Genomic DNA, 25,823 nt, shown 5'->3' on the forward strand with positions numbered 1-25,823 from the left:
CACTGATTTCTTGTGTCAAGAGGACCATTGGCAAAGAAAAAACTTAGCATTCGTGTATAATAATGTGCTGACTATAAATGACTATGTGAATTGTAAAGAATTGTATGTAACTTCTACATCAGAACAGATAAAACAAAAAACAAAATCTAGCAGGTGTAATAATACATAATTCAGCCATTAACCTGGTTTATTTTCATTTTAGGCATACCCTAATTTAAAATCTTTTAAATATTGAAACTAAGAAGTTTACATCAGTGAATACAGTGTTACCCATAATAACATTGGTTCTCATAGGAGAAAATTACTCATTGTTTTCGAGATCAACAGTAACTAATGTCTATCTCCTGGAACCACCTAAATCTGTTCCATCAGATAGTCGATTTGGGAAAATTCTGTTTATTATAGTATCCTTGAGAGGTTCAGAAGATGGTTGTCGATTCCAAACAAAATCTATATTGTTTATTTTATTTGTTGGAAACTGGAATGTCCTAGAAATGGAAAATACTGCATTCTTTCATAAGAGTTAAGGCCTGAAACGTCACTTATCCATCTTCAGAGATGCTGCTTGACCCGCCGAGTACTTCAGCACTTTGTGTCTTTTTTTCAATCTGATAGACAATTGGGAACAGCATTTGGTGTAATTAATTGGTCTGGAGTTAGAGGAACCAGAATCAGTTGGGAGTGATCAGTCAGATCACTCAAAAGGCAACAAAGACCTTATACTCACTATCAAAAACCATGTCAGATTGGGCTTGCCATCTCCCCAATTGCCCTACTGTGCACACAACTTTTGTGTGAGTTATGTCATAGTGTGCACTAGGAACCTCTGTTGGCATCGTACATGGAACAAAATTTGGGATGGATAAGTTTGGCTTTTCCATCATTTAATTGGGGTACATGATAGAATTTCTGATATTATCTGAAGTTAGTTGTAAGTATAGAGAAATTTAAATGAATAAAATACAATCAGATAGATTCAGTGGTTTATATTGCACAAGAATCCCACAAAAAGCTATGAAACAAAATAAAAATTTGAGGAACTCCTCTCTTTGATGTGGTATTTGGAAAATAGACATTCAACATATAATATGCATGCATCAATGATTTTGTTAATTTAATGGCAAAAGGTTGAAGACATCCAGAAGATACAGTGCCCCAAATTACAGACTGAAAGCCACAATCTCGTTATTGAAATGGAAAATGTAATGTGTATTTCGTGACAAGAACGCTAAATTTATAATGTGATCTAAAATGTTTTACTTTGAATTCATGACAAGGTCTAGATGTGGTTTATTTTTAACATTTGTAAGGTCCTGCCAGGTTTACTGCTCTATCCACAGTCAATTCAGCAATGGTATTTGGCTGGAATCTATTATTATTCCACCATTTCTTCATATTGACCTTGAGAGAAAAAAATATATATAATGAGTTTATCCAATCCCAAGAAACATAGCAAATGAAAGAACTCTATTACAACTAGAAGGTGCATTTGATGGGTGCACTGAAATCCTTGTCATGTATACACTGTGTTCTAATACATGTCTTCCAAACCAAGTCTATCTTCCTTCAATATGAGTTCTCTATGCATTTATAAATCTTGCTGAGTAACGAGTCAACACATAAATTGTGTGGGATGATAGTTAGCATAGTTTTATCATTATGGTCATTATTATGTGCAAGCCTGGGTTGTCTGTTTTCCAATCTTAGTCTTCATTCCCTATTGCCTTAATGGAATTTTGACACTACTGCCATTTTTCTCAGGTATACCAGCTAACCAATGTTGTGGGATACATCAGGTTTAACAAGTGAAGTGAATAGTCTGTTTGTTGTTTCATCGTGATAGTTTTCAGAAGTCACACAGAGTTGTGAGTTTGCCTATTGTAACTGCTGAAAATATCAGTTCCACGTTCTTTTGTTCCCTTATATTGGGAAATTATCCATTTATCAGTTGACCAGGTGAGAATGTGAAAAATTAGTTGCTCAGCACTTAGATAAATGAGTGCAGAGTAGGTTGTATTGGGTGCTTCATGCTACATCATGGAAAAAAAGTAAATTGCTTTTAGAGCTCTTCATAGTAAAATAATAAATACAGGTAGTTCTGCTATAACAAGAATTTCTATAACACAAATTGGATATAACACTACTGATGAATTCAGGAACAGTATTTGCATTGTGTGGGCCAAATTAGTTATAATGACATTTTGATTGGAAACTAGAGAACCAAGTAAAAGTTATTTTGGAAATGAACAACAGAAAAATAGCTCTCTTGGAGAAAAAAAAACCAACCGAGGAGAAAAATAAACCGTTTCCATGTAACCTCCCTGCTGTAATCAGAGTCCGTTGTATCCTAAGAACACAGTTGGTATTTTAATAGTGGGTTGTCATTGAAATTGACATGCAATTGCTTCTGCTGACACTCTATTACTCTAGCAATGGTACTCTATTAAACAAAGTAATATAGAGCATTCAGTATTTTTAGTTTGCAGCAATGAAAATAAATTTAGTGCAATTGAAAAAGCCTTTATTTTTGAAAATCCTGCAGGAAAAATAATTTTCTTATTGTGAGTCTGAAACTCTCACTGCTACAATTGTTTTTATAACTATTAACATAAAATTTCTCAGGAATGCCACTATCATATTATAGCAGAACTACCTGCAACATAGATAGAAAATGTAAACATAAGGAATGGAGTAATTTCTGAGTGTAGAGCAAATGTTTGTTTTGTGCCTTACTTTCTCTGCATATCACCAGGAAGTTATTTTATTTTTCTGTTTGTATTAATAAATGTACATGTTGGAATGAAAACAACATCCTGTTTATATTCCATGCTTGTATATTTTTAATTAGCTAACTAATATTAGCATAATGCCTAACAAATTATTGAATAAAATTAGGAAAATTATTAATTTTTTTAAAAGGAAAATGCTTAACCTCTACTTTTAATTTTACCTATATTTTAGAACCACCTCTTATATTGTCATAAATATCAAGATTTTTATATTTTAATTGATATTCATCTTTGAATATACAAAGGACATATCCAGACTCTAGGTGGATCTATTGGGTGTTCACTAGCTCAGGTATCAGCATATTTCTGCAACCCACTTCATCACACCATTTGATTATATATTTTACAGTGAGTCACTAGATCTCCATAAGTTTCACTTTAAGTCTACCAATATATAGGTCGGTCTGCATGCTTGTGTTAATACATATAATGTTTCATGTCCCATTTTTATTTCTCCATTTTTACCATTAAGAAACTACAAACCATTTCTATGAAGTAGGTTTTCCACTCACAATGAATCAGTTTTTCAGAAGAAAAAAGAGACAATTTTTACATTTTTTCTTATGGGGACGCATTAAACTGGGAAATGCAGCCAACCAATAATTTTAATCAAAGGTTTGAGTGGAATCCATAACAAAAAAGTGACAGAAGAAATTTTAATTTAGAATAAACGTGGACGCTAAAACAATTTCTGTTAATAATTAACAAGAGCAATTGATAGAATTGTTTGTTTTATACAAGTTGTTTTTGGAGAGTTTAGTTCTGCCAATTTTACATAGCATCTTTAAGGAATTATCATAAAAATGTCAAAACAGTGATTATTTTCTTGTACAATTAATTTTATTGTTTATATGTATGTATTCAAAAATTGTTGAATTCTAATTAATTAAAAATGAAAAATGTCATGTGAGATTATGATAGATTATGGAGTAACACTTCATTCGGTTGCACATTAGTTCATCATGACAAAGGCACGTATGGCAGTTCTTTTCTTGAATAATAATAGGTTTATCAAACATGTTTCATAGTTTGAAGTAAGATATGTGTCATTGAATATATTTATGATAAAAAACATTTCAAATTTTATACATGGGAACTGAATGCCAAAGATGATAAATGTTTTGTATGTATATTTTAGTATTTTATTAAATCCCACACAATTACAATAGCATATGATTGCAGTTCTCTGTGGTTATGCACATTCATACACATCCTTGCATTTTTTATTATTATTATTATGCAATAATTGGCTGCTTTCTCACTCTTGCTATATTTTTGTCAGGAACAGAAGTAAGCTATTTAGTTCAGCATTCTGCCATTCAATGAAATTATGAGTGATCTTTGGACCAACTCCGATTTAACTGCCTTGGTCCCTTCTTCCGAAAGAGATCAAGGCAATTAAATTTTGGTTGGCAAAGATGTTTAAAATTAACCACATCAGCCGAGATTTTGAAAGAAACTCCAAAGCACTTAACCCACTGAGATGATTCCTCCATTGCAGTTTAGAACTATTTTTTTAGGCTAGGCCGCCTCCTCTTAGGCTTCCAAATCAAAGAAATTGTTTAACTACATTCTCCCAATTCTTCTGAATTTAAGGGCATACAGCATCTGTACATAATCTGCCTTTATAAATGAGGGAACTAAGAAGACTGAAGAACACAGGGCAGTAGATTTTGCCTCTATGGACAATAGTAAGGCATTTGACAAGGTCTAAGTGGAAGGCTGATCCAGAATGTTAAGGAACATGAGATCCAAGGCAAGTGGGCTAATCAGATCCAACATTGGCTTGGTGATATAAGACAGGCCTGTGGTGGAAAGACGCTCTTCTCATCAAAGTCTGCGAGCAGTGGTGTACAGCAAGGATCAGTGCTGGAACCTTCGTTGTTTGTGATACATATTGATAACTTGAATGTGAATGTTGAATTGTTCGAAGTTTGGGGATATCACAGATGTTGGTGGTGTGAATGTGGTGGAAAGTGGTGTACGGTTATATCAGAATATAGGTCAGATGGAAAGTTGCATTGAATTTAATCCTGACATGTGTAAGGTGATGCATTTTGGGAAGTCAGATTAGGGGTAGGGTATACACAATAAATGGTAAGGCAGTAAGGAATATCATGGAACAGTCTAGCACAGGAACAGGAAATTTGTACCAACCATAATGCTAATTTAAGTGACTGCACTTGATCTATTTCCCTCAATTCCCTATCTATTCTTGTGTCAGTCTTAAATGTTGCTATTGTATCTGCTTTTACCACATGCCAAGGCAGTGTGTTTCCAGCACCTACGACTCTGTCAAACAAAATCCAAAACAAAAAACAAGCTCCTTTAAACTTTCCCATCTCACCTTAAAGTTATCACCTCCAGTATTTGACTTTTCCAACTCCAGAATAAGACTCTGATTATCTCCCTAAGCCTCTCATAATTTTGTACAATTCTGTCAAAACATCTCTCAGCCTCCGACGCTCCAGAGAAAACAATCCCAGTTTGTTCAACCTCTCCTTAAATCCACAATACACCAGGCAACACCCTGATTAACCTCCTCTGCACCTTCTCCAAAGCCTCCACATCAGGTGTCAATAGAAGTGATTGCTTATCTTCACTGGTGAAACTGGCAGTGTTCATCGGAGACAATGTTGTCTGAACACTGCAGGATGGTCACATGCAACGTTTTTACCCTTAAACATTTTTACACAAGATGGCTTTTTTTTTCTGTTTATCAGTTTCCAATCTACAGGCAGTACTGCTATATTGCAATAGTGATGTTCCTGGGAGACCTCTTGTTAGAGAAAATCACTTCATAAAAACAATTTTGTCAATGTTGAAAAGGGGAGTTAAGGGCTGGAAAGTTTCAGATTTGAAATAAAGTTATTTTCCCCATGGGAATTTCAAGACTAAAGATCTTTTTAATAACTACTGTATAAATTTATTTATGTCAAAGCATGTTAAAAATATTGAAGGCTGTATGTTACATTGTTTTGTGGCATATCAATGGAAGTGATTGCTTGTCAGTTTCCGAGGCCACTGAGGGGTGGAAACTTTTTTCTGTTTGACAATTTCTAAAATGTATTTAAGTGTTTCCCCAGTTCCCAATCGAAATTGCATTATAACCAGTTAGGCCCATGTAATACAAATACTGTCTCCTAATTTACAATTGTGTTATATCCAATATACATTGTGGAAACAAGTGTCTTAGCAGAATTACCTTCATATAATATCATGAGACATAGACAGGGTAGATTGAATCTTTTTTCCATGGTATGGTATATTAAAAAATAAAAGGGTTTAAGATGAGAGGAAGTGAATTTGAGGTGAAAGTGTATTACTGTGGTTGATATCTGTAAGTTGATGTCAGAGGAATTAGTGGAACCAGATACTTTCATTGTGTTTAAGAGATGGTAAGAGTGGCACTTAAATGGACAAAGCATGGAAGTAGACGAAATGTAGGCAAATGGGATACTCGATGGGCAAACAATTTGGCATGAAGTGCGCCAAAGGCCCTGTTAATGTACTGTACAGCTCAATGACTAATTTAATCCTGAGGCCAGGTATTCTGATATAACTATGTTGCAAGCTTGAGAAGACAGTGCTGATCTTGAAGTGAGCGTCAGAATTTCTCACAGTATTTCAATTCAATGATACCTAGGTACAGTGAAATTCTTTATTTTGCATACAACCCGGTAAAATCATACAGCAGACAGACCTCAACTAAGCAGTACAGGTACAGTGCTTATATAGGTCCAACATACAATCTACTTTGCATTCAGGATATGTATTCTTGCCTCTTTTTGTTTTAAAATTATTTTCTGGACCAGTACATGACGCTGGGTGGCGCCACCAGCACTGGCTGCCTCGCCAACAGTCTGTCTGTCCTTTCTAGATTCAAGATTCAAGATATCTTTATTTGTCATCCAAAAAACAAGTTTTTTGGACGAAATTTCGTCACCCACAGTCCAACAATAAGAGCAATAAAATAAGCAAATTACACAACCCCAACCAACACAAAACCCCCCAAAAAGAAACATCCATCACAGTGAGTCTCCTCCAGTCCCCTCCTCACTGATGGAAGGCCAGAATGTCTTTTTCTCTTCCCCTGCGGCCGTTGTCGTTGCCATGTTCCAGGCTGTGTTAAAAGTATGTTTTAGTGTCTCTTGGTTTGTTTTATGTGGGGGGTGGGGGGGAATTGGGGAAAACTTATTTTCAATCTCTTACCTCAATGGAGATGCGATTTTTCTCTGTATTGTATTTCCGTCCCCACTGCGGCCCAACATAGACATAGACAGAGACATAGAAAATAGGTGCAGGAGGAGGCCATTTGGCCCTTCGAGCCAGCACCGCCATTCATTGTGATCATGGCTGATCATCTACAATCAGTAACCTGTGCCTGCCTTCTCCCCATATCCCTTGATTGCACTAGCCCCGAGAGCTCTATCTAACTCTCTTTTAAATTCATCCAGTGAGTTGGTCTCCACTCTTCAGTGACAGAGAATTCCACAAATTCACAACTCTCTGGGTGAAAAAGGTTCTTCTCACCTCAGTTTTAAACGGCCACCCCTTTATTCTTAGACTGTGTCCTCTGGTTCTGGACTCCCCCAACATTGGGAACATTTTTCCTGCATCTAGCTTGTCTAGTCCTTTTATAATTTTATACGTCTCTATAAGATCCCCTCTCATCCTTCTAAACTCCAGTGAATACAAGCCTACTCTTTCCAATCGTTCCTCATATGACAGTCCCTCCATCCCAGTGATTAACCTTGTGAGCCTATGCGGCACTGCCTCAATAGCAAGGACGTCCTTCCTCAAATTAGGAGACCAAAACTGCACATGATACTCCAGATGTTGTCTCACCAGGGCCCTATACAACTGCAGAAGGACTTCTTTGCTCCTGTACCCAAATCCTCTTGTTGTGAAGGCCAACATGCCATTAGCATTCTTCACTGCCTGCTGTACCTGCACCCTTGCTTTCAGTGACTGGTGTACAAGGACACCAAAGTCTCGTTGCACTTCCCCTTTACCTAATCTGACACCATTGAGATAATAATCTGCCTCCTTATTTTTGCCGCCATAATGGATAACCTCACATTTATCAACACAATACTGCATCTGCCATTCATCTGCCCACTCACTCAACCTGTCCAAGTCACCCTGCAACCTCCTAACATCCTCTTCGCAGTTCACACTACCTGCTTTGTGTCATCTGCAAACGTCCATCATCCAAATCATTAATATATATTGTAAATAGTTGCGGCTCCAGCAGCGTGCCTTGCGGAACTCCACTCTCCACTGCCTGCCATTCTGAAAAGGACCCGTTTATTCCTACTCTTTGCTTCCTGTCTGCCAAACAATTCTCTATCCATTTCAATACCCTTCCCCAATACCATGTGCTCTCATTTTGCCCACCAACCTCCCGTGTGGTACCTTTTCAAAGGCTTTCTGAAAGTCTAGATACACTACATCCACTGGCTCTCCTTCATCCATTTTACTTGTCACATCCTCAAGAAAATCCAGAAGATTAGTCAAGCATGATTTCCCTTTCATAAATCCATGCTGAATTGGACTTATCCTTGTGCTGCTATCCAAATGCACCGTTATTACCTCTTTAATAATTGACTCCAGCATCATTCCCACCACCGAAGTCAGGCTAACTGGTCTGTAATTCCCTGTTTTCTCTCTCGCTCCTTTCTTGAAAAGTGGGATAACATTAGCTACCCTCCAATCCACAGGAACTGATCCTGAATCTATTGAACATTGGAAAATCAGGAGGAGTTGAGGAGTTGGGAGCCTTTTCTGGAGCCTGCTGCTTCGCGGCGTGAACTTTAACATTGCGGAGCTTGAGATCCTTTGCCGAGGATCGACTGGAGAGCTCCAACCGTGGGGCCTCTGGACTTTAACATCATGAAACCCGTGGTCTCTGGTAAGAAGAGGCCGACTCGGGAGCCCCATGCCGCGGAGAGTGTTTCAACCTTCCCGACGCGGGGAGTTTCAATCATCCCGACGCGAGGGCTCAGTCGGCAGCAGCAACTGCGGATGGTTCAACAGCCCCGACCACGGGTGAACAAAGAGGAAGTTGATGGAACTTTATTACCTTCCATCACAGTGAGGAATGTGGAATCGGCTGTGGTGGATGATTATGTTAAATTTTATTTTATGTGGCTGTGAGTCTTGTTGCTTTTCACTTAGTATGGCTGTATGGTAACTCAAATTTCATTGTACCTTAATTTGGCACATGTGACTATAAATTGATCTTGAAATTTTGAAGAACAGGTAGTGCAAAATGAAAAATATCGGCGTGCAGAATATAGTTTAACCGACTGTGAGCATTACAGTTACATGAAAAGTATAGTCCTGCAGCCAGGGACTCCAATCAGACCAGTTGCTTTCCATGGATTCACTCAGAAGGCCACGGAGTCCTTGAATATGAACCAGTCCACCGACTCAAAGCAGTTGTGAAGCATCTCATCTGTTTTCTTGGACCAGCACTGTACAACTTTCTGTATGGGATCCTCCTGCTTCAGTTTCTTTTAAGCAGGGAGTAGAAGAACAGCCAGATGGTACGATTTTGCGAATTTTATATAGAGTGGAAGGCGTAGAGGAATAGAGTGGAAGGCATATTTGATGGGTGTATAATAGCTGAGAACATATGCTTGGACAGGATATGTGTGGATGGTATTTTCAGTTTCAATTTAGTTTATTGTCACGTGTACCGAGGTACAGTGAAAAGCTTTTTGTTGCATGCTAACCAGTCAGCAAAAAGACAACTGATGATTACAATCAATCATTTACATACATGTACTGGGGAATAACGTTTAGAGCAAGATAAAGCCAGCAAAGTCCGGTCAAGGATAGTCCGAGGGACATCAGAAGTAGATAGTAGTTCAGCACAATTTTGGTAGCATGCACGATGTTGGCCTGATTTAAGTCCCTGACTTTCAGGAACAAAGACTCAGAGCTTCCTTTCAATCCTGTTTGCGGCGGTTTGTGGTGTAGTCTCTCAGGCGCAACCTGAGCATCAACATGGGGAGGGATGTAGACTGCTGTCAGAATAGCCAAATTAATTCCCAAGGCAGGTAGTAGGGAAGATGTGTCACCGTTACATATTTCATGTCCTGGCACATGAGCAGTTAATTCCGAAGCAGAGCCCTCCGCCTTTAACCTTGAGAATGCTTTACGGTGAGATACATTTCATTATTTTTCTTCCTCTTTTACCGATTTATTAAAATTATAGCATTGCCTTTTCTCCCAGAGAAACGATATCTGCGTTGACATGGACAGAAACTTGAACCTGGTTCAGGACATTCCGCCAGCCGAACAATAATGCGACGTGCAGTGTAAAATGTCCCGAACGCGTGCTGCTGACAGTAAAATCAAGAAAGATAGACACAAATGCTGGAGTAACTCAGCGGGACAAACAGCATCTCTGGAAAGAAAGAATGGGCGACGTTTCGGGTCGAGACCCTTCTTCAGACAGACTGAGTCTATCTTCGGTGGAAACCACCATCTGCAGTTCCTCCCTACACTGTTAAATCAATAATGATGCCTTTCATTTTGAGATTATAGTCACCCGTTCTAATTCCGAAAATGAAAAGTATTTCAGGAGAATGAGCAAATTGGCATTTCCTTCGAGAAATAAAGCAACGCTGTGCATTGCATCCGAGTTGCGCGCTGGGCTGCGAGAGGGATTGAAGACGTAAATGGATGATTGGCAGCAGTCCGCACTGGGGAGGGAGGGGGGGGGGGGGGGGGGGCTGCCGTGACGTGTGTTTTCCGGGCTCGGTTGCCAGTGGAAACGGAGCCTGGTTCAGGCGTCGGCCGGGGGGGAGGCGGCGATGCACCGGGACGGCGAGGACACTGCGTGAGTCTATGCAATGGTCGGCACGCGCGGTTAGTTGGCATCTTCTGGGCTCTGGGGTCGCGCTGCGGCCGCCGCCTCTTTCCCCGTTCCGCAGACAGTCTCCGGCCTCGAGCGCTGGATCCGTCCGAATGCACCGCCCCTCCGCGCTGGGACCGGCTGTCAGCGGCTCCGCGCTGGGACCGGCTGTCAGTGGCTCCGCGTTGGGACCGGCTGTCAAACCCTCCGCGCTGGGACCGGCTGTCAGCGGCTCCGCCCTGGGACCGGCTGTCAGCGGCTCCGCGCTGGGACCGGCTGTCAGTGGCTCCGCGCTGGGACCGGCTGTCAGCCCCTCCGCGTTGGGACCGGCTGTCAGCCCCTCCGCGCTGGGACCGGCTGTCAGCGGCTCCCGGCTGTCGCTGGGAATTGTGAAGACCTCCGCTGTCGCAATAAAATTGCAATTGATGTTTCCCAGTCGATTCCGTTTGTTAATGGAGAGTTTATTAATGAAGTGGCATACGAAATTCTTGGGGATTTGCGTTTAACATATTTTCTGCCGATATTAGTTGGGTTATTTTACGAGCTGCGGTAGTTTTCTATGCGAGCCTTTTGCCAACTCGCTGCTTGGGCACAACAAATTACAGGGTCTTATCCCAACAGTATCACGGCAACCAGGTCTGTATTTTAACAACGGAAATCTAAGTATTCAATTACGTAAAGGACGGGGAATGACATTAGTAATTGTTGGCAATATATTTGGCCTATCCTTGGCTATAATAGCGCACAGTGGAAAACATGAAACTGAATAGATTGCTGCGTTGAGTCAGAGTTGGAGGAAAGAGATTGTGAAATGCTGAGAACTGCAATGGTATGGAGGATACATTCAGGATTATGGGAATTCATAAAAACAGGGTGACGACTGAACAGGTAGGAAAAAGAGAGATACAGATTAACAAAAAGGCCTGTTCCTGTATATATTCTGTGGCTGGAAAGGGTAATAGTAAACAAAAGATGGATAGAGTCCTCAAATTAATGATATATAATTAATGTTACAAATCTTACATAGGCGTCTAATACAATATCCCTTATCTTTGTTTTAGTACAGATGGAGTCAAAATATAACCATTTGTAATTGGTGAGTTGTACCTTGGTGAGTTAGTATACCTGAATTCCAGAGATTAAATGACAAATCAGTGGATTTTTAAGGCAGAGATAGATAGATTCTTGAAAAGTACAGGTGTCAGAGATTGTGGGGAGAAGGCAGGAGAATGGGGGAGAGATAGATCAGCCATGATTGAATGGTGGAGTAGACTTGACGGGCTGAATGTCCTAATTCTACTCCTATCACTTATGACCTTATGACAAATTATAGATGTGATTAAGGACAGAAAACAGAATCCTTGTGAACAGTTGTATTTCAAACTGGAGGAAAACAATCAGTGATAATCCCTGGATGTCAGAAGTGTTTAGTTATATATATTTGTAACATTGATTTCAATGTAAAGATTATTTAAAAATACAAAATTTGGAAGTATTTTCCTTCATAAATGCAAAATAGTCAATCCAAAATTGATATTTTTATGTATCAATCATTGTTTGTGCTACCAAAATTGCAACAAATAATCCACACCCAAAAGAAAAGTCTGAAATTCTATTCCAAAAATGAACTATTAAATTGAAAATCAAAATAACCTTGTAAAAAATCTAACAAGCAACCCTTTTAAGAATCACTTTCTGAAAAGTTATCATTTACTTTAAACAAGGAAAATAGGAAGACATTGTTTTGAAAACTCAACTTGAACTGTTGCATTTCATGCGTGTGCGAAATGGCAAAGATGCAGTGCAGGATTTTCCAGGCTGATTTCATTTTCCTTGCATGCTTGGTGGAAAGTGTTTGCTAACATTTTTGTTAACTATACATCTCAGATATTTCTGATGCCTACATTGTATTAATCTATTATGCATAAGTAGAAATGGTGAATACACTTTCTGAAAGCAGAATATGGGGTGCTGTTCTTCCAGTTTTGTGTGCCTTCAGTCTAGTAGAGGAGGAGTCCCAGGACAGATAGGGTGGCTTTGGAATAGAAAGGGGAATTGAAGTGGCTGGCAACCAGGAGCACCAGCAGGTCATGGCAGACAGAATGCTTCTTTGGTGAAGCAGTCGCCAAGACTACACTTGTTCTTCACATTGAGAGTACTGCAGGTGATAGATGAGGTTTAAGGAGGTTCATGTAAATCTCTGTCTCACCTGGAAGTGTTGTTTGGGATCTGGAATGGGGGTGAGGAAGGGGTTGTAGGGACAGGAGTTGCATCTCCTATGGTTGCAGGGGAAAGTGCTTGGGGAGTGAAAGGGATGGGTGAGAAGAACAGAGATAACCAGGTAGTCACAGGGAGAGTGATATCTGCAGAAAACTGAAAAAGGTGTCAGTTGAAGATATGAGTGGTGATGAGATTATGTTGAAGGTGGCAGAAATGTTGGAGAATGTGCTGGACGCAGAGGCTGTTGTGGTGAAACATAAGGACGAAGGAACCTGCATCCCTGATCTTTCTGGGGGGAAGTGGGTGCAAAAGCAGTACTGCTGGAAACAGAGGAGACATTGCTGAGGGCTATATGTACAACTTTGCAACAGATACCTTGACTGCACCACCGCTCCCACCCACCCTGTCACTCTCAAGGATGCCATCCCTTTCCTGCAGTATCACCTTCTCGACTGCATCTGCTCTCAAGATGGGATTTTTCACTCTAGGACATCCAAGCAGTCCTCTTTCTTCAGAAATGTAGTTTCTCTCCTGCAGCTGTGGATGGATCCCTCACCACTCTCTCTCTCTGATTCCTTGGTTCACATCCCTCCCCCTCCCCAGACACTTCCCCTCCAACCACAGTAGGTGCAATACATGTCCCTCAACCTCCTCCTACAGTGTGCAGTTAACTGTGAGTTTGGAGCGACGTTGAACGAGACGCTTCGTGACCGTTTTGTCAGTGGGATTTGTAACGAGGCAAGCCAGCGCCGGCTGTTGTCGGAGTCCAACCTGACTTTTGCACGGGCATTTGAAGTCGCCCTCAGCATGGAGACTGCGGAGAGAGACACGCAGCAGCTGCGGGGACACGAGGCGCATCCGAACCAAGTGCATAAAGTGGATGCGCACACGGCTAAGCAAACGGGGAGGAACTGCCACAGATGTAACGGCAAAAATCACAGCCCACAGGTGTGTCGCTTTAAAGACGCAAAGTGTTACAACTGTGGTAAAACCGGGCATATTAAAAGAGCATGCAGAGGAAAAGTGGCGGTGGCACCGACACAGAGCAGATATAAACGACAGACTGATAAAAACACAAAGTATGTGGAGGCAGAAAAAATAGTGTTGCCAATGTTTTCATTAGTAAATGGCAACAACTGTAAACAAGCATACAGGGCATGTTTTGTGGTTAATGGCAAAGAAGTCAAACTAGAAATTGACACCAGAGCTGCCGTGAGCATCATCTCAGAGTAGCTGTTTCAGACCACCTTTTTAAAGCAACCACTTGGGCTTGCTGAAGTCACACTGAAGACATACACAGGGGAGGTTATTCCTGTGTTGGGACAGTTTGAAGCCACTGTCAGCTATGAGAGTCAGAGTGAGCAGCTACCAATGATTGTGGTAAAGGGAGCAGGACCAGCTTTGTGTGGAAGGAACTGGTTAAAAAAGCTCACCTTAAACTGGAAAGAAATTAAACATGCCAGTGACAAGTCTCATCAGGAAGACATAAAGCATATTAAGGAAATGCCTCACCTGACATCAATACAGGATGTACTGGAGTTACACTCTGAAGTGTTTAAAGATGAACTTGGCACTCTGCGTGATGTCAAAGCAACAATTCTGGTGGAACCAGGGGCCCGCCCAAAGTTTTGCAAAAGCCGCCCACTGCCATTTGCCATGAAAGCACGGGTGGAGGCTGAATTGGACCGACTGGAAAAGGCCAACATAATTACTCCAGTCAAACATAGTGAATGGGCAGCACCCGTTGTTCCTGTTGAAAAAAAGGACCATACCATTCGTCTGTGTGGAGATTACAAACTCACTGTAAACCAAGCTGCCACCACAGAGACTTATCCCTTGCCATGGATAGAGGAGCTGATGGCAACCCTCAGTGGAGGAACAGTGTTTTCAAAGATCGACCTCGCCTCAGCGTACCAGCAGGTACTTCTGGAGGATGAATAAAAAAAACTGTTGACCATTAACACACACCGAGGCTTATCTGTCTATAACAGACTGGCTTTTAGTGTGAGCGCAGCACCCTCCATCTTCCAAAGAATCATGGAGAACCTCATGAAAGATCTGGATGTAGTGGTGTATCTGGATGATCTCCTCATCACAGGAAAAACTGAACAAGAGCATCTGCAAAACCTGCATAAAGTGCTACAGAGACTGCAGGAGAGCGGACTGAGAGTCAGGGAGTCAAAGTGTGAGTTTGGAAAAAAACAAATCGAATACTTGGGTCATGTGTTAAACAGCCAGGGCATCCAGCCGTCACCGGAGAAAGTCAGAGCAATAAAGGATGCACCAGCCCCCACCTGTGTGAAAGAGCTGAGAGCTTTCTTGGGACTAGTGAATTATTATGGATGGTTCATGCCCAACCAAAGCACCGTGCTTGCTTCCCTGTACAGGTTGCTGAAAGACCAGGTGTCGTGGGAGTGGAAAAGTCGAGAGCAGAAAGCTTTTGACAAGTGCAAATCGCTGCTCACAAGTGAAAAGATCCTGGTGCACTTTGACCAAAAGCTTCCTCTCACTCTGGCCTGTGACTCCTCAGCGTATGGCATTGGAGCTGTCATACAACACAAAATGCCTACAGGGGAGGAGCGCCCCATCGCCTTCTCATCACGCACATTATCCCCTGCTGAGAAGAAATATTCTCAGATTGAGAAAGAGGGACTGGCGCTCATTTTTGGTGTAAAGAAGTTTCACCAGTACCTGTGGGGGAGGAAATTCAAACTTGTGACTGATCACAAACCCCTGCTAACACTGTTTGGAGAACACAAAAGCCTGCCCACCATGGCTGCAGCTCGAATCCAAAGATGGGCAATGATTATCTCTGCCTATGATTATCACGTTGAGTACTGTGCTTCAGAGAAACATGGTAATGCAGATGGCCTCTCAAGAGTTCCGCTGCCTGACACAAACGGCGCAGGGACCACAGCCGTCACTGACAGCTTATACACACTGTTAACTGAACATCTTGAGCAGGCTCCACTGAACGCAGACCAAGTGGCACGTGCAACACGCACAGACAACGTGTTGTCAAAGGTGCTGAAATTTGTCATGGACGGCTGGCCTGCTGAAGTGGATGAGACTGAAAGCTTTCCACACGCGTAGATGTGAACTTTCAGTAGAGCGAGGATGTGTCCTGTGGGGCACCAGAGTGGTGATTCCTGAAAAATTGAGAAAAACTGTGTTAAAGGAGCTGCATTCTGGCCATCCAGGAATTGTGAAAATGAAAGCATTAACACGCAAGTACGTATGGTGGCCTAAAGTTGATGCAGAGGTGGAGCAAGTTTGCAGAGCATGGGAGTCATGTCAATTGGAGCAGAGGATGCCTCGTCAGGTGCCTTTGCATCCATGGGAATTTCCTGGCCAGAGCTGGAAAAGACTACACATAGACCTTGCTGGTCCATTTTTGGGACACACTTTCATGTTGGTGGTGGATGCTTACTCCAAGTGGTTGGAGGTGTTTAAAATGTCTAGCATCACATCACAAGCCACTATCACACGACTGAGAAGACTGTTCGCAGCTTATGGATTGCCGGAGCACATTGTCACGGATAATGAAACGCAGTTCACGTCAGAGGAGTTTAAAAACTTCATGCAGCAGAATGGAATCCTTCATTCTACAAGTGCTCCTGGTCACCCTGCCTCGAATGGCCTGGCAGAACGGTACGTTCAGTCATTCAAGGGTGGAATGAAAAAGCTGACACGCACCGCAATGGATGTGGAGGACAGGGTCTCCCTCTTTTTGATGCAGTATCGCACCACACCAAACTGCACTACTGGTCAGTCACCCGCTGACCTGTTTCTGAACAGACACGTGCGCACCCGTCTGGATTTCATCCGTCCGGACACAGTAGCCGCTGTTCATAAAAAACAGTACAAGCAGAAGTTCCACCATGACCTCCGTGCAGCAGACAGGTGTTTCTCAGTGGCTGACCCAGTGTATTTATACAATACGGCTGGGGGAGGACGCAAATGGATTCCTGGAGTCATAGTGGATCGAACAGGACCGGTGTCTTACAAAGTACAAGGAGGAGACACCGACATCACCTACAGGAGACATGGAGATCAGCTGAGATTCAGAGTCATGGGAGATGGACTGGATCAGGACACTGAAAACTCAACCACTGACACTTCTGCACCGAGCCAACCCGCACAGCCGGAGGACATGTCATCATGCAGCGAGCCAGGGACTGTGGACAGTACAGCTGCAGCTGCTGCGCCGCTGAGTCCACGCCGATCATCAAGGGTCAGGAAGCCTCCAGACCGCTATGTCCCTTAAGCTTCATTAAAAAAAAAAGGAAATGTTCGGCATGAAGGACTGTTTAGTTGTTTAAGTTGTTTTCATTAATATGAACACACAGATGGACTGAGACATGTTAAAACTACAAGAGGGTCTCTAGTGATAACAAGTAACTTTGCATAGTAGTAACTTTGAGAATGGTTATTGTCAGTAATAAGGCACTTGCTAATTTCAGTTATTTATGATTACCTTCATTTTAAAAAGGGGGTAATGTGGTGTATTTACCATTTGAGTTTTTGTGTTTTGGCAGCTGAGCCTTGCCGTAGTTCCGGGTATAAAGCATTGTGGGATACCTGTATTACCTCTCTGGTGGTGTTGAAGTAAAGCAGCCATATGTTGTATGCTAACCCGTCTCACTCGTCGATTCTTATCATAATACACCACACCTTCCCATTTACCCAACTCCCCACCCCCACCACTCTGTGTACACCTTTTTCCATTTTCTCTGCCCCATCACTCACTTCCTTTCCTCTCCTCAACCTCCCCAATCCGTTCATCTCCCACCCTCCCAATTCCAGGTCCCCCCACCCCATCTTCCCCATGCACACTATCTCTCCCTCTGATTCTATATTTCACTCAGCACTTTCCTTTCTTATTGAATTCCACTATTTGTGCTTTAGTTACTATCTCCACCCTTCACCCACCTGACTCATCCACTGAGCAACCCCTCACTTGGATCCACCTATGATTTCCCAGCTCTTGCCCCACCCCTTCCCCTCACCTCTTTCTACAGCTATCTCCCCTCTACTTCATTAGTCCACAAAAGGCAGCTAGCATCATCAGAGACCCACATCACCCTGGCCACATACTAATTTCTCTCCTGCCATCGGGAAGAAGGTACAGGAGCCTGAAAATGTAATGTCCAGGTTCAGGAACAGCTTCTTCTGTACAGCCATCAGGCTATTGAACACTACAACCTCAAATAAGCTCTGAACTGACAAATTCATTGGGCACATTGGTTTTGTCTTTGTGGATTATTTTTGTTTGTTTGTTTTTACCTGTACGTGTGTGTGTGTGTGTGTGTGTGTGTGTGTGTGTGTGTGTGTGTGTGTGTGTGTGTGTGTGTGTGTGTGTGTAGATACATAGTTACGATAGTAGCTTTAAAGAGATTTTTAGAGAGGTATTTGGATATGTAGGGAATGAAGGTATATTGATCATGTGCAGGCAGAGGAGATTAGTTTATCTTGCATCATGTTCGGCACAGATATTATGGACGATAGGGCCTGTTCCTGTGATGTACTTTTGGATTTCTTATTAGCGTGAGTTGCAATTGAATGTAGCTTGTTCATTCTTCACACTGGGCAGGATTTCAGCAAGAAATGGCTGTAAAAACGTTTAAAGTATTATGCATAAAAGTGCAAAGTTCTAGGCAAAGTTGGAAGAGGCTGCATGACTTATTATGTTTCTTGTACTCACAGTCTGATTTTGTGCTCACTAATTTCAATAGTCTGAAATTCACTAATTGTATGTGCAATGGGCATTCCCTGAACAAGTTCATCATTACAGGAAGCATAGGATCATGGAATTATCACCTTACATTTGCTTGCTTTTTATCCATGTTTGCACAGATAATACGCTGTACCTCCCTGGTTCTTTTCAAATGATTATCTATATGCTACCTCCACAAGCATAGGGTTAATATCATTGTGAATGTTTATAGATTGCTTTGATTCCATTGCTCATCATTGTTTCCCCAGAGTTCAGATTTGAACTGGTCTGCACATAATCTGTAAATCAGGGATGTTCAGTTACATTTTTCTCTTGGTGTTTGGATCAGTGAGTACAGTGATAGATATGATGTTAAATGCATCACTGAACTTTATTATATTTTGCCATCTGACATTTATGAGTGATGTCTTACATAGTGACGTGGAGTTTAAAGATGGTTGCAAAAATGAAGAGACTACATCATCCTCCATGTTGTTGTTTAGAAAACATAGAAAAATAGGTGCAGAAGTAGGCCCTTCGACCTTTTGTGCCATTCAATATGATCATGGCTGATCATCTAAAATCAGTACCCTGTTCCTGCTTTTCCCCCATATCCCTTGATTCCTTTAGCCCTAAGAGCAAAATTCTCAGTATTGAATAACCCTTACATGTTTACCAAATCAGGACTTGACAATGATCTGGTGCTTTCTGATTTTGCAAATGATGGCATTGAATATTTGGTGTTTGAGAGCCAGGGTACTGTAGTATTATGCAACTTAGGGTGATTTGATAATTTTCTCTCCTGATTCTTTTTATTTGAAATATTTAATCCTATAATTGTTACTAACTCAGAAATGGTGAATTGACAACTAACATTATTTCAATTTAAAATTTGTTTCTACTCTCGGGGCTGTGTTATAAGTTGTTAGTGAAGAGAGGGGTCATAAATTTATATGTTCATAGGTTCTCGGAGCAGAAGTAGGCCATTCGGCCCCTCAAGTCTACTCTGCCATTCTATCATGGCTGATATACCTTTCCCTCTCAACCCCATCCCCCCGCCTTTGCCCCATAACCCCTATCACCCTTACTATTCAAACAAAGCAAAGTAACAAAGCAAAGGATAAAATATGAATCAAAGCAAATTTGAAAATTTGGAAGTCTGTTGATGAAATTGTGACTCATTCTCACCATTGATAGCAAGTGAGCTCACTGCACATCTGCATGTGTTTATTAAGAGCTGTTAGATTACTGCTCTGTTAATCCATAAAATCTATACATAACAGAAAATCTTTTGTGGGAATACAGTTTTTTTTTAACGTTTAAATGTCTCCAGACTTTAGCATAAGGCAATCTTTCAAAGAATAGCAGTACCAAATGAGACAAACAGATTTAATTTCAGGGTTTATATCAATCCATCATTCCTTTGTAAAAAGTAAACTCGAAAGTATGCAAAGAGGATTATTGAGGAATTTACCCAGACTCGGTGGCCTGAGCTATGGGGAACGATTGGCAGGCTAGAACTTTATTCCTTGGAGCACAAAAGGCTGAAGAGTGATCTTATAGAGGTGTATAAAATCATGATGGGAATAGACAGGGTGAATGCAGAGAGTTTTTTTCCCAAGGTTATGGAATTAAGAACTAGAGCGCACAGGTTTAAGGTGAGAGGATTTAATACAAACCAGTCTGAAGAAGGGTCTCGACCCGAAATGTCACCCATTCCTTATCTCCTGAGATGCTGCCTGACCTGCTGAGTTACTCCAGCATTTTGTGAAATAAATACCTTCAATTTGTACCAGCATCTGCAGTTATTTTCTTACACGAACCTGTGGGGTATAATTTTCACACAGAGGGTGATGGGGTAAATGAAACGAGCTGCCAGAGGACATAGTTGAGGCAGGTACAACAACAACATTTAAACACATTTGGACACAAGTCATAAGATCATAAGACATAGAAGCAGAATTTTGGCCCTTCGAGTCTGCTCCACCATTCGATCATGGCAAATATATATTTTCCCTCATCCCCATTCTTCTGCCTTCTCCACATAACCTTTGACACCCTTACTAAACAAGAACCTATCAATCTCCACTTTAAAAATATCCAATGACCCGGGATCATACAGAGCAATTGCACTTTTAAATACAGATCAAAAAATTTTAACTAAAATACTAGCGCATAGATTAAGTACAGTGATGAATAAATTAATACACCCTGACCAAACAGGCTTCATTCAGAAACGATATTCATACTATAATCTAAGAAGATTATTTAATATTATATATTCCAAGAGAATTATTAATGAAGATCTAGCAATAATCTCACTTGATGCTGAAAAAGCATTTGATCAGGTTGAATGGTCTTATTTATTTTCGGTGATGGAAAATATGCAGCTAGGGGAGAAATTCTGTACATGGATAAAACTGTTATATACAAATCCCACGGCCAGAATATTTACAAACCAAAGGTTGTCATCGAAATTTAGCCTATCTAGAGGTTGTAGACAAGGATGCCCGTTATCCCCATTATTATTTGCGCTTGCTATTGAGCCACTGGCAGAAAGAGTTAGGGGGCATCCGGAAATACATGGATATAACACAAAGGACACAGTGAATAAAATTTCTCTATACGCAGATGACGTATTAATTTACATTACAAAACCAGAAATTAGTATTCCAAACTTATTAAAGCTAATAACCCAATTTGGTTCACTTTCAGGATACAGAATAAATTGGAATAAAAGCGAAATTATGCCAATAAGGGAACATAATAAACAGATAATACAACAATTTCCATTTAAAATAGTAAATGAAAAATTTAAATATCTAGGTATCTATGTAACTAAGATATATACATCATTATTTAAAGCAAATTTCCCCCCATTACTGAACAAACTACATAAGAATATTCAATATTGGAAAACACTCCCTATCTCAATGGTTGGCAAAATTAATGCCATAAAAATGATTTTTTTACCGCAAATATTATACCTTTTTCAGACAATTCCGATATATCTGACAAAAAACTTTTTTTAAAAATTGGACTCTATTGTTAATGATTTTATCTGGGATTATAAGAATCATAGGATAAACAAAAGACACTTGTGTAAATCAAAAATAAATGGAGGCCTGGCTTTACCCAATTTTTTGTTTTATTTCTGGGCAGTTAATATTAAAAATATGAATTTCTGGTTGGAAGAAATAGATCATCAACCAGACTGGTTAAAAATGGAAAAGGAAGATTGTTTACCTTTTGATATTGGTTCGATATTATTTGCTACGTCTAAATTAAACAAAAAAATTTATAGGGAAAACCCTATAATATTTAGTGCTATACGAATTTGGAAACAATTAAAAAAGACATTAAAATTAGATAATTTATCACTTTTTCTTCCAATTGTGAATAACCCTTTGTTTAAGCCTTCATGGGTAGACGGGGGTTTTACACAATGGAAGGATTATGGAATTAAAAATATGGGACAACTTTATAAGGAAGGCACTTTTCTGACATTTCAGGAGTTGCAACAGACTTATGGTCTTCGTGGAAATGATTATTTCAGATATCTTCAACTTAGAGATTATGTAAAATCGAACTCCCAAAATTTTCGAATTAGAAATTCAGAAATTCTTGATGAATGTTGGAACAAACATCCTAATACAGAAAAATTAATATCTTATATATATAATATCTTATTAGACAGTGACATTCCCTCCACGGACTTATACAGACAAAAATGGGAAAAAGAATTAAACCAAGTAATTACGAAAGATACTTGGGAAGAAAGTTTGCAACATATACATCAGTGTTCACTAAACGCCAGACATTCTCTAATACAATTTAAAGTAATACATAGGTTACACTATTCAAAAACAAAACTACATAAAATTTTCCAACATATCTCACCTAAATGTGATAAATGTCAACATTTAGAAGCTACATTATTTCATATGTTTGCAAACTGTATAAAAATTAAAAAATTCTGGGTAAATATTTTTAGCATAATATCTAAAGTAACCAGCACACAATTGGACCCAGATCCAAAATTAATTATACTCGGAATATTAGAATTAAATCAAACATTTAGAACAACACAAAGAAACTTTATGGATTATAGTTTAATAACAGGAAAAAAATTAATTCTAAAATTTTGGAAAGGCCCTACGGCCCCCACAATCAAAATGTGGATTATAGAAATGACGGAGACCTTAAACGTGGAAAGAATCAGATTTTCCCTGTTGGATAAACAGGAATTATTTATTGGAATATGGTCTCCTTTTATTGATTACTTAAAGGGTCAGAATGGTTCAGCACAGGAACCTGACTAGCACTCGGACTAAAGAATGGATGAAATGCTATACTTTGAAATGTACGAATATATCTCGAATGAAGTTTTTGTTATTTTAATAAATTTCTCCACTCTTCTTTAACTAACTTTTTCCTTATCTTTATAATCTGTTTTTGTTTTTGTTTTTATTTTTCTTCTCTCTTTTTTCTTTCTTTACTTCATCTATTTCTTTAGTTCTATCTAGTTTAAAAAAAAAAAGGGGCAAAAGGTATTGGAGACAATATAATAATAATTGACAATATTATCAATTTAAAAATGTATGACTGTAAAGATGTAAACAGGTTATGTACCTATCTCCAATAAAAAATTTATTAAAAAAAAAAAAAAAAAAAAAATATCCAATGACTTGGCCTCCACCACCGTCTGCGGCAATGAATTCCGCAGATTCACGATCCTCTGGCTAAAGAAATCCCTCCTGCGTGGATAGGGAATGTTTATTGTGTTCATTTTAATTCTGATTAAAATTCTTTCCCAGTGAGTAGATAACTGTTTTATTTGGTGAAGCAACTCCTGGCATAAAAATCATGGAATTACGCATTGTAATTGTAATTCATATTTAACACTATTTCTCAGCATTCTTCAACCATCCCCCATTTCCTAAGGACTATTCGCCCTTGTTTCTCCGAGCCTTGGCTGCAACTTCCATTTCCTGAATAGGAGTAAATTAGGATATAAGATCATTTTCTTTTAGCCTTTGTATCTGATTAATCTTCACAATTTCCTCTTCATTTATATTCTAAAATACAAATTGCACATATGCTATCCCTGTGGTAGAGATAATTGCATTTTCTGCAGGGCACACTTAGCATCTAATAATGAAACTGACATCTGTACTGTGTTAAAAGGGTTTTAATGCAAACATTGCTGTTGTGAAAGGTGGAAATGTCTACAGATATTGCAATTATATACTATTGAACAAGAGTACAACAAATCAGTATCAAACAGGATGGGTGTGAGGATCTTGAATTCCCTGAAAAGATTTGGGCCAAGTATTCCAGCCCTGCAACACCCTCCAGTTTTCAAAAGACAGCTGACGCACAAAAATAGCCTTATTGCTGTTCAGCAGGGAAGCCTACACAGGGCTCAAAGTTAACAGCAGCCCGATTGTTGCCAGTTTAGAAGCAACAGAGTTCTTTTGGAGCGCTAAGCTGTTGCAAGTTTCAGTCTCTGCCAACATTTCTAGTGTTGCCAACTCACAATGAGGCGACGGGAGAGACCAGCCTATGGCGTGTTGACATTATTTAATTCAAGCTTCTAGAAAAAACAAATGCCTCCTGTATTAAACCAGCTGTACTTTTATGTTATTTTTATAACTATTTATTTTCTTTACAATAGGAATGTGGAAGGACAAGAGTACTCTTGACCAGTGCATCCTTTAATCATCCACACATTTCCTACAAACGATCCCCCCCTTGCTTCTTTGCGCTAGAACACACAACAGTATATGAAGATGGTTGTGAAAGATTGCAGCAGGATCTTGATCGATTGGCCAGGTGGGCTGAGGAATGGTTGATGGAATTTAACACTGAGAAATATGAGGTGTTGCATTTTGGGAAGTCTAACATGGGCACGACCTACACTGTGAATGGTAGAGCTCTGGGGAGTGTTGTAGAGCGGAGCAGGTGCATGGTTCCTTGAAGGTCGAGTCACAGGTAGATAAGGTGGTCAAAAAGGCTTTTGGTACATTGGCCATCATCAGTCAGAGTATTGAGTATAGAAGTTGGGAGGTTATGTTGCAGTTGTATAAGACATTGGTGAGACCGCATTTAGAGTATTGTGTTCAGTTCTGGGCACCATGTTATAGGAAAGATGTTCTCAAGCTGGAAATGATATGGAGAAGATTTACGAGGATGTTGCCAGGACTAGAGGGTCTGAGCTATAGGGAGAGGATGTGTAGGCTGGGACTCTATTCCGTGGAGTGCAGGAGGATGAGAGGTGATCTTATAGAGGTGTATAAAATCATGAGAGGATTAGATTGGGTAGAAGCACAGAGTCTCTTGCCCAGAGTAGGTGAATCGAGTACCAGAGGACATAGGTTTAAGGTGAAGGGAAAAATATTTAATGGGAATCTGAGAGGTAACTTTTTCACACAAATGGTGGTAGGTGTATGGAACGAGCTGCCAGAAGAGGTAGTTGAGGCTGGGACTATCCCAATGTTTCAGAAATAGTTAGAGAGGTACATGGATTGGACAAGTTTGGAGGGATATGGACCGAACGCAGACAAGTGAGGGCTGGATAGAGCTCTTAAGGATAGCGGAGTGAGGGGGTATGGGGAGAAGGCAGGAACGGGGTACTGATTGAGAGTGATCAGCCATGATCGCATTGAATGGCGGTGCTGGCTCGAAGGGCTGAATGGCCTACTCCTGCACCTATTGTCTATTGTCTATTGAGTGTAGCTGGGACATGTTGGCCGGCATGGGCAAGTTGGACGGAAGGGCCTATTTCCACACGGTATCGCTCCATGACTCTAACAGGCCCTTTGGCCCACAATGTCCATGCTGGGCATGATGCTAACTTCAACTAAATACCTCTGCCTGCACATGATGCACATGCCTCCTTTCCCTGCATACCCATGTTCCTGCTCCACTAGTCCCACTTTATGCACACATTTTTTAATCATCCCTATTTATTATTTCTCCCTTTTTATTATAAAGACTCTCTAAGTAGTTATTGTGAAACTCAGCTGGCATTGTGTCAGATAGCTTGGGAGCTGATCTTATGGAAATGCTTTAGTCAACAGGTTGTGGATTCTAATCCCACTGCAGAGACGTGCGGCACGGTGGCGCAGTGGTAGAGTTGCTGCCTTACAGCACTTGCAGTGCCGGAGACCCGGGTTCGATCCCGACTACGGGTGCTGTCTGTACAGAGTTTGTACCGCGTGGGCTTTCT

The 25,823-nt window shown here is 40.5% G+C and overlaps 1 protein-coding gene across 3 annotated transcripts in view; it reads left to right on the plus strand.

Annotated features, from left to right (window-relative positions):
* Positions 1–10,545: 10,545 nt before the first annotated feature.
* The window catches only part of LOC144592128 (AP-4 complex accessory subunit RUSC2-like), a 68,954-nt gene continuing 53,676 nt past the window's right edge, over positions 10,546–25,823 (plus strand). The window contains exon 1 of one of the 3 annotated variants that reach the window (XM_078396544.1): positions 10,546–10,641. The gene's annotated coding sequence lies outside the window, so the exon portion shown is untranslated. Of the gene's footprint in view, positions 10,642–11,052; positions 11,293–25,823 lie in introns of those variants that run through there. The other 2 variants (XM_078396553.1, XM_078396562.1) reach the window with 2 other exon arrangements.

Source organism: Rhinoraja longicauda, chromosome 1 (genome assembly GCF_053455715.1).
Source record: "Rhinoraja longicauda isolate Sanriku21f chromosome 1, sRhiLon1.1, whole genome shotgun sequence".
Taxonomy (NCBI): Eukaryota; Metazoa; Chordata; class Chondrichthyes; order Rajiformes; family Arhynchobatidae; genus Rhinoraja; species Rhinoraja longicauda.